The 14,836-nt window shown below is 39.1% G+C and overlaps 1 long non-coding RNA gene across 1 annotated transcript in view; it reads right to left on the bottom strand.

Annotated features, from left to right (window-relative positions):
* The window catches only part of LOC129174039 (uncharacterized), a 5,800-nt gene extending 100 nt beyond the window's left edge, over positions 1-5,700 (bottom strand). The window contains exons 1-3 of the long non-coding RNA XR_008567347.1: positions 5,566-5,700; positions 3,742-3,969; positions 1-2,880 (exon numbers count right to left, since the gene is read on the bottom strand). The exon at positions 1-2,880 is cut by the window's left edge and continues 100 nt beyond it. This is a non-coding gene — a long non-coding RNA (uncharacterized LOC129174039). The remainder of the gene's footprint in view (positions 2,881-3,741; positions 3,970-5,565) is intronic.
* Positions 5,701-14,836: the final 9,136 nt, after the last annotated feature.

The following is a 14,836-nucleotide window of genomic DNA, read 5'->3' as shown; positions in this document are numbered from 1 at the left end:
CGCACGTGCATTCTAGAACCCTAATCCGGTACAGAACCCTAACCCTAACACCAAGTCCCCTCCAACGCGCGCATCCGGTACAGAACCCTAACCCTAACCCTAACGCAAAGTCCCCTCCAACGCGTGCACGCGCATTCCAGAACCCTAATCCGGTACAGAACCCTAACGCTAACCCGCGCACTCTAGAACCCTAATCCGGTACAGAAACCTAACCCTAACCTACCCCTAAACCCCAACCCCCTAACCCAAACCCTAAATCCTCAACCCCTCCTACAGTAACAGGTGCATCAGACATATGACAACAGTCACAACGCAATGTAACAGGAATTCACTAGGGGTGTAACAACTCAGCTACATCGATCTGTGTTCAGCAAATTTACATTCAGGACAACATATCAATCTAACAAATGGTAAATTGATTGTATCAATACTAGTAAATAAAACAATGCATTTCAGCACACCAGGCTTTATATGGATGTTTTTTTGCACTTTCAACGATAGACTTTAAACGTTACTTCTATATCACTATGATTTGGTGTATGTTGATTAGTCATGCCTGTTGAGGGGGCGCACGGATGACGTCATATGGTTACCAAGGATCACAGTGTGGTGGACTAGTAAATCCCTACACCTCAGACGCTACACTCAAATCATTCTGCCTGTCATTTCATGACCACGCTTTATACTTACAGTGAGGGGCATAAGTATTTGCACCCCCTGCAATTTTGCAAGTTCTCCCACTTAGAAAATAGGGAGAGATTTGAAATTTTCATCATAGATGCATTTCCACTCTTCGAGACATAATCTAAAAAAAAAAAAATCCAGAAATCACATTGTATGATCTTTTAATGATTTATTTGTAAATTACTATGGTTCATAAGTATTTGCACCCTTGAGAATCAGCAATAATTTTGACTCTCAAAGAGCTCTCAGTCCACCCTAAAAAAGTCCACCTTTACCCCACGAGTAACCATCCACCTACCACCCCTTTGAGCTCATTAATGTCACCTTTGCACCCCACAGTCAGTCATAATCCAACTACTACCATAGGCAAGACAAGAAAGCTTTCCAAAGACACCAGAGACAAAATAGTAGAGCTCCACAAAGCTGGAAAAGGCTATGGAACAATTGGAAAGCAGCTTGGTGAGGATAAATCAACAGCTGCTGCAATTGTTAGAAAATGGAAAAGGCTAAACATGACTGCTAATCTACCTCGGACAGGGGCTCCATGTAAGATCTCTGCTCGTGGGGAATCACTCATGATTAGAAAAGTGATAAATCAGCCCAGAATTACACGGCAGGAGCTGGTCAATGACCTGAAGAGAGCTGGAACCACAGTTTCAAAGTCAGAACACTACAGCGTAAAGGTTTAAAATCATGCATTGCACTGAAGGTTCCCCTGTTGAAGTCAGCACATGTGCAGGCTCGTCTAAAATTTGCCAGGGACCATCTGAATGATCCAGAGGGGTCATGGGAGAATGTCATGTGATCAGATGAGACAAAAATAGAGCTTTTTGGTGCAAACTCCACTCGTCGTGTGTGGAGGAAAAAAAAGGCTGAGTTGCACCCCAAGAACACCATCCCTTCTGTTAAGTATGGGGGTGGAAACATCATGCTTTGGGGGTGCTTTTCAGCAAAGGGGACAGGACGACAGTACTGTATTAAACAGAGGATGAATGGGGCCATGTATCGCCAGATTTTGGACAACAATTTCCTTCCCTCAGCCAGAGCATTGAAGATGAGTCGTGGCTGGATCTTCCAACATGACAATGATCCGAAGCACACAGCCAAGATGACCAAGGAGTGGCTGCGTAAGAAGCATATCAAGGTTCTGGAGTGGCCTAGCCAGTCTCCAGACCTAAATCCAATAGAAAATCTTTGGAGGGAGCTGAAACTTCGTGTTGCTCAGCAACAGTCCCGAAACCTGACAGATCTAGAGAGGATTTGTGTAGAAGAGTGGGCTAAAATACCTGTTATCTCAAGGGTGCAAATACTTATGAACTATAGTAATTTACAAAAAAATCGAAATGTGATTTCAGGATTTTTTTTTTTTTTAAGATTATGTCTTTAAAAGTGGAAATGCATCTATGACGAAAATTTCAGATCTCTCCCTATTTTCTAAGTGGGAGAACTTGCAAAATCACAGGGGGTGCAAATACTTATGACGCTCACTGTATATACTTTACATTCATACACTGTTGGACCACATCAAAACTTAAGTCCTACTTTACGCCTTTCAAACTCATGGATCAGACTGTCACAACACGATAAAAAGTATATACGATATAAATTCACTTTAATATCTATCTGTAGATGATATTTCATTTTCCCCCGAAATTACTGTGTGCATGCAATTTGCAGTGAGGCCTACATGAAATTACACTTTTCTTCCCTGGACTTTTTAATGATGAAAAATGTAAATGATACTATGTTGACTTTTATGACAACTGTGTTGGTTGCACTTTCTTCAAATGAAATCTCAAGGCATTTGCCATTTATTGTTCCTTACTTGTTTGTCGCTACCACGAATGGAACCGTTATTAAAACGAAGTGTTACACCCCTACGATTCGCCTCTCACATAGGGCCTATAAAAACCTTGTAAAACAATTTCTAACAACTTTCATGGACATGCTGTCACAATGTGCTAACATGTACATTTGTGATAACGTGCTGACAGTCGATGATGCATGTAAAAGGGATTCACCTATTCAGCCCATAAGGCATTGTAAAAAAAAAAAAAAAAAAGACTTTACTTACCCTTTGCGTTTGAATTTGCTCTTCTCTGATGAATCTCTATCAACCTTTTTTCCAAGTATGGCTCAAACACGTCCTCAGATTAGCTCTTTCCTCTGTCCTCAAACTCCTCTTCCGAAAACTCTCTGGACACACAAACACGAGACACACACACACACACACAATGTAAACACAGCAGAATGTACGTTTTAATATATTACTTCCAAAAAGTCAGACAAAAACCGAAACATGAAAACCAAGAAATTCTTCCAATAGGAAATAATGTTAATCCAATGAATCCATTCTAGCCACTGGAAAACATTAAAAATTACATTTTTAAACAGCATAACTATAATTTTACACACAGAGAACAATGTGAAATAATTGTAAATGAGGAATGATAGAGGTTATTGTTGATGCGGACTTCCCATACATTCTGAAAGTTGTTTCAACGGGCATTGCGTATATACCAGGGGTCACCAACGTTTTTCCTTGCGAGAGCTACTTTTACAAAATGAAAATGACCAAGAGCTACTCATTTTTGTAACGTTTATTTTCAGAGCTTATTTTAAACCCAAACAAAGCGAATATGCTTGTTTTACCAGAACATTAACAAAATGCTGGTGTCCACAACTCACATTTTTTATTTCAGAATGCATTTCTTTCCACTGTTCTTTCATTATGAACTGAAAACCTGAATGAAAAGCAGGCTTGCGGGCACCTCATGTGGTCGTGGGGGGCTACGCGGGCACCACGTTAGTGACCCCTGGTATATACACTAGCTGACTTTAACCCTAACTCCGTAGATCTCACACTGGTGAATCTGTCCTTCCTCTTCAAGCTTGTGCCCGTCTTACAGTGTCCCCCTCAGCCATGTCAAAGTATACTGTACAGTCCACCTGCCAGTCATGGCACTGGTGTGTATGAATTCCGTTTTGTTTTTTGTTTTTTAATCGACTCATCTATCTGGTGTTTTGTACAACATGTATCAAGGCCATATCACTTACTTAAACATGTCTTCATTGACATGCCGGTGAAGAGCGCTGACAGGATCCTGAGGATCTGCAAACATGACCTCGCTCCTTCCCCGAGGGCTCCACAGACTGGTGACAAACCAACCGACTGCTGAGCGACACCAGCGCTGTGGCATCAGATGACTCTGCCATTTGGAGCTCATCTTCAGATGGCTACAGAGGGGCCCAACAGGCTGGTGAGCAGCACTAGCAGCTTTTCTTCTGTAACACAAGTTGGAAGACTTTATATTTCTTTTTATAATGTAATATTCAGTTTTCTAAGATGAATTCCTGCATTTAATTTTTTTTTCAAATATTAGCCCTCGCACTTTTTATTACATTTTCGTTGAGTTTACATTAATACTGTTTTGTAAGACTGCATTTTTGATTTACATAAGATTCTGTACGTACTGTTCCGTACCAATTATTGCAATTAAAAACACAAAAATCCTGCATTGCAGACTTATTTTTATGATGCAGTGTTCTAGAGTTACATGTTTAGTTTTCAGTGACAAATGTAGTGAACAACACAGTTCAATTCGTGTACATTTTTAGCAATCGTTGATATTTTGCTACGAATTGCAAATGAACAAGTTCAAACAATTGCTTATATTATTTTTAACATGCTGCTGTGCCATTAATGTCCGCAAGATAGTGACCTCCACCTCATCCCGCAAACTTTAACATCATGTACTGTATATAGATGGACCTATTGTTTGAGCAAAACACCCCTATTTATGGTCCAACATGTCTTATACTAACCTAAAGGCATTTCCTCTACGATATATGAAGCCAACAGAACCAAACACACTTCCAACTGGGGCACAAATTTCCATGAATAAGCAAGCATGTACAGGACGTGACGAAACCAGGAAGCGACTCTCACTTCATCCCTTACAACAGTCCAAATTAACTACTTGTAGCCACAAACTAACACTACTTTTAGCAATTATGGTCAAACATGAAATTAACCTCTTACACTAACCTTATAGCGACGCCTCATGTTGGATGGCAACAGATTCCAACAATATGCTTCGAATTGCATGGACAAACAGGAAGTGACGTAACCAGAAAGCGACCATATGGTGGTTTTTGATGCATATACAAAAATGATCTGAGCCTCTATCGCCCTCCTGTGGCTACTTCAAAAACACATTTACAACGAAATTAACAGGATACAAATACCAGAATACACAAATAACAAAGGTTAAAATCAAGTAAAAACTTAAAGCAAAACATTTTTTGAGACCCTTATTTTACGTGAGCTCACCAATTACTGCTACATCAGTACTGTGGCGGACATTCATGAGCTTAGCCTCTATCGCCCTCCAGTGGCTACTTCGAAAAAAGACTAAGGTATTTTAAAAAAGCTTTATTTACAACGAACTACAACGAAACTAGGGGTAAACAAATAACAGACAACACGGAACATAGCCAGGGAGTTTTGAGAACCTTATTTCACGTGACGTCACCGTCTACGGCCTAATTGGTACAGGGGTGCTCACTTTTTCAGCATGCTGGGATACTTGACTAAGTCAAAACACCGCTATTTATAGTCCAACATGACTTACATATCTTATACTAACCTTACAGCATTGCCTCTATGATATATGAAGTTGGATGCCAACAGATTCAAACGCGCTTCGAACTGAGGCCACGTTTTCCGCTAATAAGGAAGCATGTACGGGAAGCGACGAAACAAAGAAGCGACTCTCACCTCATCCTTTACAATAGTTCAAAACAAACTTTTAGCCACAAACTAATAGTAAAACTAGATCGCAAGCATGGTCAAACATGAAATAAACCTCTTACACTAACCTTATAGCGACGCCTCACGTTGGATTGCAACAGATTCCAACAGTACGCTTCGAACCGCGTGGACAGACACGAAGTGACGTCACCAAAAAGCGACCATACGGTGATTTGTGATGCATACACAAAGGTGATCTGAGCCTCTATCGCCCTCCTGTGGCTACTTCGAAAATAAAATCTTTTCATCTTTATTTACAACGAAATTAACAGGATACAAATACCAGAATCACACATAACACAACCAAAGGGTTAAAATCAAATAAAAGCTTTTAAAGAAAAAAACATTTTTTAAGGTTTTGAGAGCCTTACTTCACGTGACCTCACCAATTACTGCTCCATCGTTACGGTGGCCAGTGACGGACGTGCATTTATGAGCTAAGCCTCCATCGCACTCCTGTGGCTACTTCGGAAATAGACTAACGTCTTTTTAAAAATCTTTATTTACAACGAACTACAACGAAACCAAGGGTGTACAAATAAACAACACAGAGAACATAGCCAGGGGAGTTTGACAGCCTTATTTCGAGTGTCGCCACCGTTTACGGCCTAAAGTACAGTGGCCTGTGACGGACATACAAAGATGATCCCAGCCTCTATCGCCTGCCTGTTGCTACTTCGAAAACACAATCTTTTCATCTTTATGTACAACGAAATTAACAGGATACAAATACCAGAATACACACATAACATAACATAACCAAGGGTTAAAATAATAATACAAAAAAAACGTTTAAAGTACATTTTTTAAGGTTTTTACAGCCTTACTTCACGTGACGTCAACGTTTACGGCCTAATCAGTACAGGGGTGCTCACACTTTTTCAACATGCTGGGATACTTGACTAAGTCAAAACACCGCTATTTATGGTCCAACATGACTTACAAGTCTTGTGCAAACTTTATAGCATTGCCTCTATGAACTGGGGCCACGTTTTCCGCTAATACGGAAGCATGTACGGGAAGTGACGAAACCAGGAAGCGAAGAAACCAGGAAGTGACGAAAAAGGACGCGACGAAACTACAAAGTGACGAACGCGGAGAGCGATGAAACCAGGAAGCAAACCTCACCGCACCCTTTACAATAGTTCAAAATAAACTACTTTTAGCCACAAACTACTACTACTACTACTACTACTATTATATCGCAACCCTAACCCGGTCAAACATGAAATAAACCTCTTACACTAACCTTAAAGCGACGCCTCACGTTGGATGGCAACACATTTCCAACAATACGCTTCGAACCGCGTGGACAGACACGAAGTGACGTCAGCAGAAAGCGACCATACCGTGGTTTGTGATGCAGAAACAAAGATGATCTGAGCCTCTATCGCCCTCCTGTGGGTACTTCGAAAATACAATCTTTTCATCTTTATGTACAACGAAATTAACGGGATACAAATACCAGAATACACACATAACATAACCAAGGGTTAAAATCAAATAAAAGATTTTAAAGAAAAACAAATTTTGAAGGTTTTGAGAGCCTTACTTCAGGTGACCTCACCAATTACTGCTCCATCGCTACGGTGGCCTGTGCCGGACGTACATTTATGAGCTGAGCCTCTATCGCCACTCCTGTGACTACTTCGAAAATGGACTGGCGTCTTTTTTTATCATCTTTATTTACAACGGAATTAGCGGTATGCAAATACAAGGAGAAACGCAAAGAACATAGCATATTTTTGAGAGCCTTAATTCACATTCTAACTGGCACGCATCAGACTTGCTCCCCTTCATATCAAGACGTCCAATGCACTATCCACTGCAAAACAATGAATCAACCCAACTTTAATTACATTTGGGAAAAAACAAGTTCACTATATAAACAAATCTGAAATTACTAAAGAATATAAAGAAGGTGGCTTACAAGCAATGGATTTTGAATGTCTAAATGCCATCTTAAAAATAAAACGGTTCAAATATTTTGTGTTGGAAATAGTATATGGTTTTGTCTCTCCAGAAGTTTATTTGAAAAAAAATGAGGCACAGAGTTTGTCCTTAAATGTAACTATAATATAGAAAAACTACCCATAAAGTTGTCCTTTCACAAGCAGGTTCTGTTATAATGGAAACTTGTGTACAATCATAATTTTACGCCACACCAAACACCGATCTTGAACAATAGATATATTCTGTGTAATGGAAAATTTCTTTTAAAACACTGGATGGATAAAGGTATTTGGTCAATATCTCATCTTACGGATAACCAGGGCACCTGGTTATCATATGAAACCTTCTGTTCAGTTCATATGTAGTATTAATTGTAGAAAATCAGAATTTAATAAAGTATTCAAAGCAATTCCTACACCAAACAACTTGTGAAAAACATGGATTTGGAGAGTCTGCCTCCTCCTAACTTAACAAAGAGATACCCCCCAAAAAAATCCTACGTAATCATTTAAATTACATGGTGTATCTCTGGAACTGGAAGTCGTCGAATGTTCTTTGAACCGTTAGAAAGCTCGTGGCAGAATCATGGCGGGCTGAAATTGGTTCAGAGTCAATCGGACTTCCCGTTTGGGAGTTATCCGTGAAAAACTTTCGTCCAATCAGATTGCAGCATGAGATGGTAAGTTACTGTTTTCCTGTGTCACTGGGTCAGATTTTCAAAATATGTCGTCAAAAATGTGGTTATGAGCACATTTCAGACAATTCTGACTTGATACTTTCAAGCTGAATGTTTTTTTTTGGACTTACATTCAACTTTTGTGAAGGCTGGCGTAAGTGTACACAAACAAAAGACACGAGCCGCCTTGCTAGCTAGAAGTGATCCCCTTCAGGTGACCTACAGTAGCTTGTGACAGATACAAAGCAATACTCAACGCAGTGCACCAAGGAGGGGGAAGAAAATTAATCGTTTACTTTAAGATCCCTGAGCCCTGTCAACTGACCTACGCTGACCTGTGACAAACAAGTCAACAGTTTTGTTCTTGTGCAACATGTGTGAAGGCCATATCATATAATCTGACATTTCATCACAGACATGCCGGTGAAGAGTTCTGACGGGATCCCGAGGAAGGTCCGCAAACATGACGACATCACTCCCTCCCTGAGGGATCCAAAGACCGGTGACAAACCAACAGGCTGCTGAACGACACCAGGAGCTTGAACCTCCAGGAGATGCCGTTTTTTGCGCATGGTGAAACAGGACACTGCAGAAGCTGTGGCATCAGACGAAGCTGTCATTTGGAGCTCCTATTCAGATGGCTGCAGAGGCACCCCACAGGCTGCTGAGCGATACCAGCGGCTTTTCATCTGTAACACAAGTTGGAGGACTTTCTGGTATTTCTTCCTTTTTTGGAATGGAATACTCAGTATTCTAATATGAATTCCTACACTGAAAGATTTTTTTTATATATTCAAATCTTATCCCTCACACATCTTTACACTTGTTTTTTTTTAAATATCTGTTCATGTTTCCATTAATATTGTTCTGTATGACTGCATTTTTGTGATTCTGTATGTACTGTTCTGTACCACTGTTTGCAATAAAAAAAAATCCTCAATTGAAGGTTTATTTTTATGATTTGGTGCTCTGGAGTTACATGTTTAGCGTTCATTCAAAGTGCCAAATTAAATGACAGAAAAATATATTCTAATTCGTGTGTTCGGAAGTGACGAAACCAGGAAGCGACCATACGGTGGTTTGAGATGCATATACAAAGATGATCTGAGCCTCTATCGCCTGCCTGTTGCTACTTCGAAAACACAATCTTTTCGTCTTTATGTACAACGAAATTAACAGGATACAAATACCAGAATACACACATAACATTACCAAGGGTTAAAATAAAAAAATTTAAAAACGTTTAAAGTAAAACATTTTTTTAAGGTTTTGACAGCCTTACTTCATGTGACGTCAACGTTTACGGCCTAATCAGTACAGGGGTGCTCACAGTTTTTCAACATCCTGGGATACTTGACTAAGTCAAAACACTGCTATTTATGGTTTAACATGACTTACAAGTCTTGCGCAAACTTTATAGCATTGCCTCTATGAACTTCTTCTTCTTTTGGTTTAATGGCGGGTTGCAACCATGACTTTAAAAGGTGCATACCGCCACCTACTGTACCAGAGTATGTAACATGGGCCATATACAGTATCTTACTTTATGCTAACTTAGATAATGAGGAGACTACTTATACTACTACTAATAATAATCCTAATAATAATACTTATAATAAAATATTCTAATAATTATCTATATTCTATTATATAATCCTGTGTCCTTCAAATATTCTATCACTGCCCTCTGTATATCTCTAACCCCCTCCCCACCTGTTCCTAAGATACCCTCAATGCTCCATTCCCTTCCTATCTTCTTAATTCTTTTCCTTAACGTTACACGTTCTTCCCTATATCTCTTGCAGTGTAGTACTATGTGTTCTACGTTCTCTATACTTTTGCACTCCATACATACTTTTGATTTACATTTCCCTGTCAAAAACATCTTGGCATTTAACCCGGTGTGATTGAACCTCATCCTAGTTAACACTATTTCCTCTTTTCTGTTTTTTCTCTTCACCCCTTGTGCACTGATAGATCTTTGTACTTTATAATACTTTCTCCCGCTACTACCCTCGTCCCACCTATTTTGCCATTTCTCCATCATTTGTTTTTTGATTATTGCCTTTACTTCGCCTTTACCAGCAGGTATATTTATAATTTCATTCCTTCTAATTCCCATTTTAGCCATTTTATCTGCCACCTCATTCCCCTCCGCCCCTACATGTGCAGGCACCCAGCAAAATCTTATTTCTATTTTTAACATGTGTAGTTGGAATAGGTTTTGATGTATTTCTAATAATAAATCCTCTCGACTTGATTCCATATTTTTAATACTATATAATGCTGCCAGAGAGTCCACACAACATATCACTCTGGTTTTATTTCCTCTATCCATTGCAAACCTATAATAATTGCCATCATTTCTGCTGTATAAACCGAGAGCTGGTCTGGTAATCTTTTAATGATGCTATAGTTCATTGTTGGTACATAGATTCCAATCCCCACCTTCCCTTCTTCACTTTTTGATCCATCTGTATAAATATCTAAGTAACCATAATATTTGTTTTTAATATATTGACTTGCCTTATGTCTTTTTCACTATCTTTCCATTTATTTTTTCACTCAGTTATATACAGTATATATCTACTTCAGGTTTAGGAAATAGGCAGATAGGAATATTGCTCTTCCATGTGCCTTTCTGATCTAGCCACATACCAAGGTATTTCAAATGATCTACTTTTATCATGTTTTGTCCATATAGCATCAGGTTCTGATTTTTTATGCCTTTTTTCCTGGTAATCGTCATGTAACATGTTTTATTGTGTGATAGCTTAAATCCCCAGTCATATGACCATTGTTCTATCTTCTTTATTGCTTCCTTCATTTTACATGTCACATTTATAGAATCTCGTCCCCTTGCCCAAATCACTCCAACATCTGCATATAGGGCCGACCCAATCCTTCTATCCAAATTCATGAATATATCATTAATCATTACATTAAACAAAAATGGACTAATTACACTCTCCTGTGGTATACCATTTGCTATACTGTATTCTTCTGACATCTCTGATCCTATTTTAACTTTGAATTTTCTGTCCGATATGAAATCAAGGACCCAGTTATAGAACCTACCTCTAATTCCCATCCTATTCATCTTAATCAATAAACCCTGCCGCCACATGGAATCATAAGCCTTTTCAATATCAAAGAATACAATATTCATCAACTCTTTCATTTTAAAGGTTTTCTCTATTTCATTACTTACTCTAACTACAGCATCCATTGTTGATCGTCCTTTTCTAAACCCACACTGATAAATTGTAAGTAACTCTCGACTTTCAAGGAAATAGTTAAGTCTTCTGACTAGAACTTTCTCCATCCATTTGCATAGATGTGATGCTAGAGCAATAGGTCGATAATTCACAGGATGTTTTGGATCCTTACCGGGTTTATTAAATGGTAAAATTAATGCACTTTTCCATTGCTTTGGTATTTTCCCTTCTTCCCATATTTTGTTAAATAAATATAATATTTTTCCCAACATATTTTCTGGTAAGTTCTGGAACATAATATAACTCAACTGGTCTTCTCCTGTTGCAGTATCTTTACTTTTATTTAATACTATTAGCAATTCATTGATATAAATTTCAACATCCATCACACTCTCCTCACTATCCTGTTTTAGAAACACATCCCTATTCTTTTTTAGCATCCTCTCCTTCCCTCGTCTATGATTTTCATCCAGATGGTCTCCACTATGCACCCCCGCAAACGTTTTCCCCAGCACATTTGCTTTTTCTTTATCAGTCACATACATTGTTCCATTATCTTCTAATGCAGGTATTTTAGCAAACACGTTTTTGCCACTCATCTTCTTTAACATTGACCATACATCTCCTATCTTGATTTCCCTTCCTTTGGCAGAGCAATAATCCCTCCATGCGTTTTGTTTACTGTTTTTAATTACTCTTCGGGCTATAGCTTTTTTCCTCTGATAATGTATTACATTTTCTTGGCTGAGGTTCTTCCTTAACCTTCTTAATGTGCAATTTCTTTCTTTTACAGCTGTTGTGCACTTTTCATTCCACCATGGAACCATTTTCCTTTCCCCTCCAATTGACTTACACGGTATACTTTTCATTGCTGCCTCTATTATCTTATTTGTGATCTTAACTGTGCATTCCTCTATGCCACCTTCCATTGATATTGAATTTGCTGCTTTGCTACTTTCCTCCCTGAATTTTCCCCAATCCGCTTTTGAAAAGCACCACTTTTTATGTCTGGGTCTTTCTTTGATATCTACTTCTGCGTTTATTGTACAACTTATCGGGAAATGATCACTTCCTATACTTGTGGTTTCATTTACATACCATTCACAGGAACTTGTCAAGCTATGTGAGACCAGAGTTAAGTCAATGCATGACATTGTATTTGACCGTATATCTATTCTTGTTCCATTTCCCTTGTTTCCCTTGTGGGAAACCTTTCTTAACCTTCCCTTGCATACTAACTGTCTGATATCCATGAGTTCTTCTACTACTATTCCATTGTGATCTGTTTGCTTACTTCCCCATAAACTATTATGTGCATTAAAGTCCCCACACCAGATCTCTCTACCACCATGCCTTCTTATTATCTTCTCCATTGTTTCAACATCTAATAGTTTACAGGGGTTATCCATCCATCCATTTTCTATACCACTTCATCCTCATTAGGGTCGCGGGGGCATGCTGGAGCCTATCCCAGCTGACTTCGGGCGACACACGGGGTACACCCTGGACTGGTCGCCAGCCAATCGCAGGGCACATATAGACAAACAACCATTCACACTCACAGTCATACCTATGGACAACTTAGAGTCGCCAATTAACCAATTATTTTTTGGGAATGTGGGAGGAAGCCGGAGTGCCCGGAGAAAACCCACGCGCACACGGGGAGAACATGCAAACTCCACACAGAAATGCCCAGGGGAGAATCGAACCAAGGTCTTCCCGATCTCCAGGCTGTTCCTGTATTGGCCAACGTGCTAACCACTAGACCACCGTGCGGCCCTACAGGGGTTATATATATTAATAATGATTATATTTGTATTTGCTTGATGTATTTCAATAATCACACATTCTATTTCATTTAATGTTGTTATTCTATTATATATTATTTCATCCCTCACAAATGTTGCACACCCTCCCCCTTGGTTTTCTTTTCGATCGAATCGCACTGATTCATAGCCATTCAACACATAATCCAGCTGTGGTCTAAGCCACGTTTCTTGCACACATATAATATCAGGTCTTTTCCTACTTTCTGTTATATATTTCTTAAGTTCTTGTCCATTTGCTATTAAACTTCTTGCATTCCATTGTAGGATGTGGAGTACCATTGTGAATTTAATTACCGTTCTGAGGTCCTGCATCATTATGTATAGTCAACATACTATGTATTTCTTCTGCTTTCACGTCTTTGATGTTTAAATATTGTTCTGCCGCTTCCACAACCGTTTTGATCCTGTCACTTTTCCTTTCCTGCCTCGTGGCCACATTGATGACTTTACATATAAAAGCTACAAAGTTCTTTTTATTTACTACTAATGTGTCTTCTTCAATTGCACACTTATGATTACATTTCTGTTGGGGAGCATTCCATTCTGATTGAGATCTTCTATGGTCTGTTCTCTGAGGAAGTCCTACTGCTTGTCCTGTCTGGTCTATATGAGTTTCCTGATTCTCTACTGGTTTATTTTGCTTAATTACACACACACCTATATTCTTTACTGCTTCAGCATATGATACCTTATTTTCTCTTTTGTATTTTTGCACTTCTTTGGCATGTCTTTGCACTTCACAGCCGCCATATGTGGCACTATGTTCTCCTCCACAATTGCAACATCTTAGTTTAGCATCGCTAGCACACTTCCCATAGTCATGTTCTCCACCACACTTTGCACACCTTTGCCTCCACTGACATTGCTGTGCCGTGTGTCCCATTCTCTGTCATTTGTAACATCTTAGTGGTTGAGGAATGTACTCCCTCACCCTAAAATTCATACATCCTATACGTATGTCTGTCGGTATTGTCTTTTCAAATACAAGTAATACAGACAAACTGTCACTTTTTACTCCTCCTCTGCTGGTTTGGAGTCGTCTAGCTTCTGTTATTTTGCCACCTCTTATTTCTCTCTTCACCTCATCCATGGACATTTCCATCGGTACATTTGATATAACTCCTCTTATTGCTGCTGCCTCTCCTGGTATGTGTACTTTTATTTCTCCTTCATCAAGGTACTTCAATCTCATAATGTTTTCTTGCTGTCTTTTATTTGCTGTCGAAATTAGTATTCTTCTGTTATTGAGCATTTTGGCGTGTTTAACTTTCCCTATTTCTTTTTCAATTGCTTTAGTCAGATGAACTGGGTGAAAATGTCCTTTATCTTTGCTCATTGTAATAATAACTTTGTATTCTTCATCTGACTCTTCTTTGCCATTTGTTTTAGCTCGTATTTTTTTCTTTGTTTGTCTTCCATCATGATCTTTTCCGCTGCTTGCTTCTGACCATGACTGTTTCCTTGCTATTTTAACCTGTGTGTACTCCATCTCCTCGGCCCCTTCGTCGCTAACATCATCTGAGCTACAGCCACTGATCTAAAAAAAAAGACTGGATCGAGCAACCTATTGTTTTCACGCGCCAAAATTTGAAGCCAGATTTTTTCGATCGCCGCCATCTTGGTGAGACCACCTTACGCGCCACAGCTTTGTGATTGTGCTGGT

The sequence above is a fragment of the Dunckerocampus dactyliophorus genome, chromosome 21, assembly GCF_027744805.1.
Source record: "Dunckerocampus dactyliophorus isolate RoL2022-P2 chromosome 21, RoL_Ddac_1.1, whole genome shotgun sequence".
NCBI lineage: Eukaryota > Metazoa > Chordata > Actinopteri > Syngnathiformes > Syngnathidae > Dunckerocampus > Dunckerocampus dactyliophorus.
The sequence above is the reverse complement of the archived record's forward strand: the minus strand, read 5'-3'. Positions and strand labels throughout refer to the sequence as shown.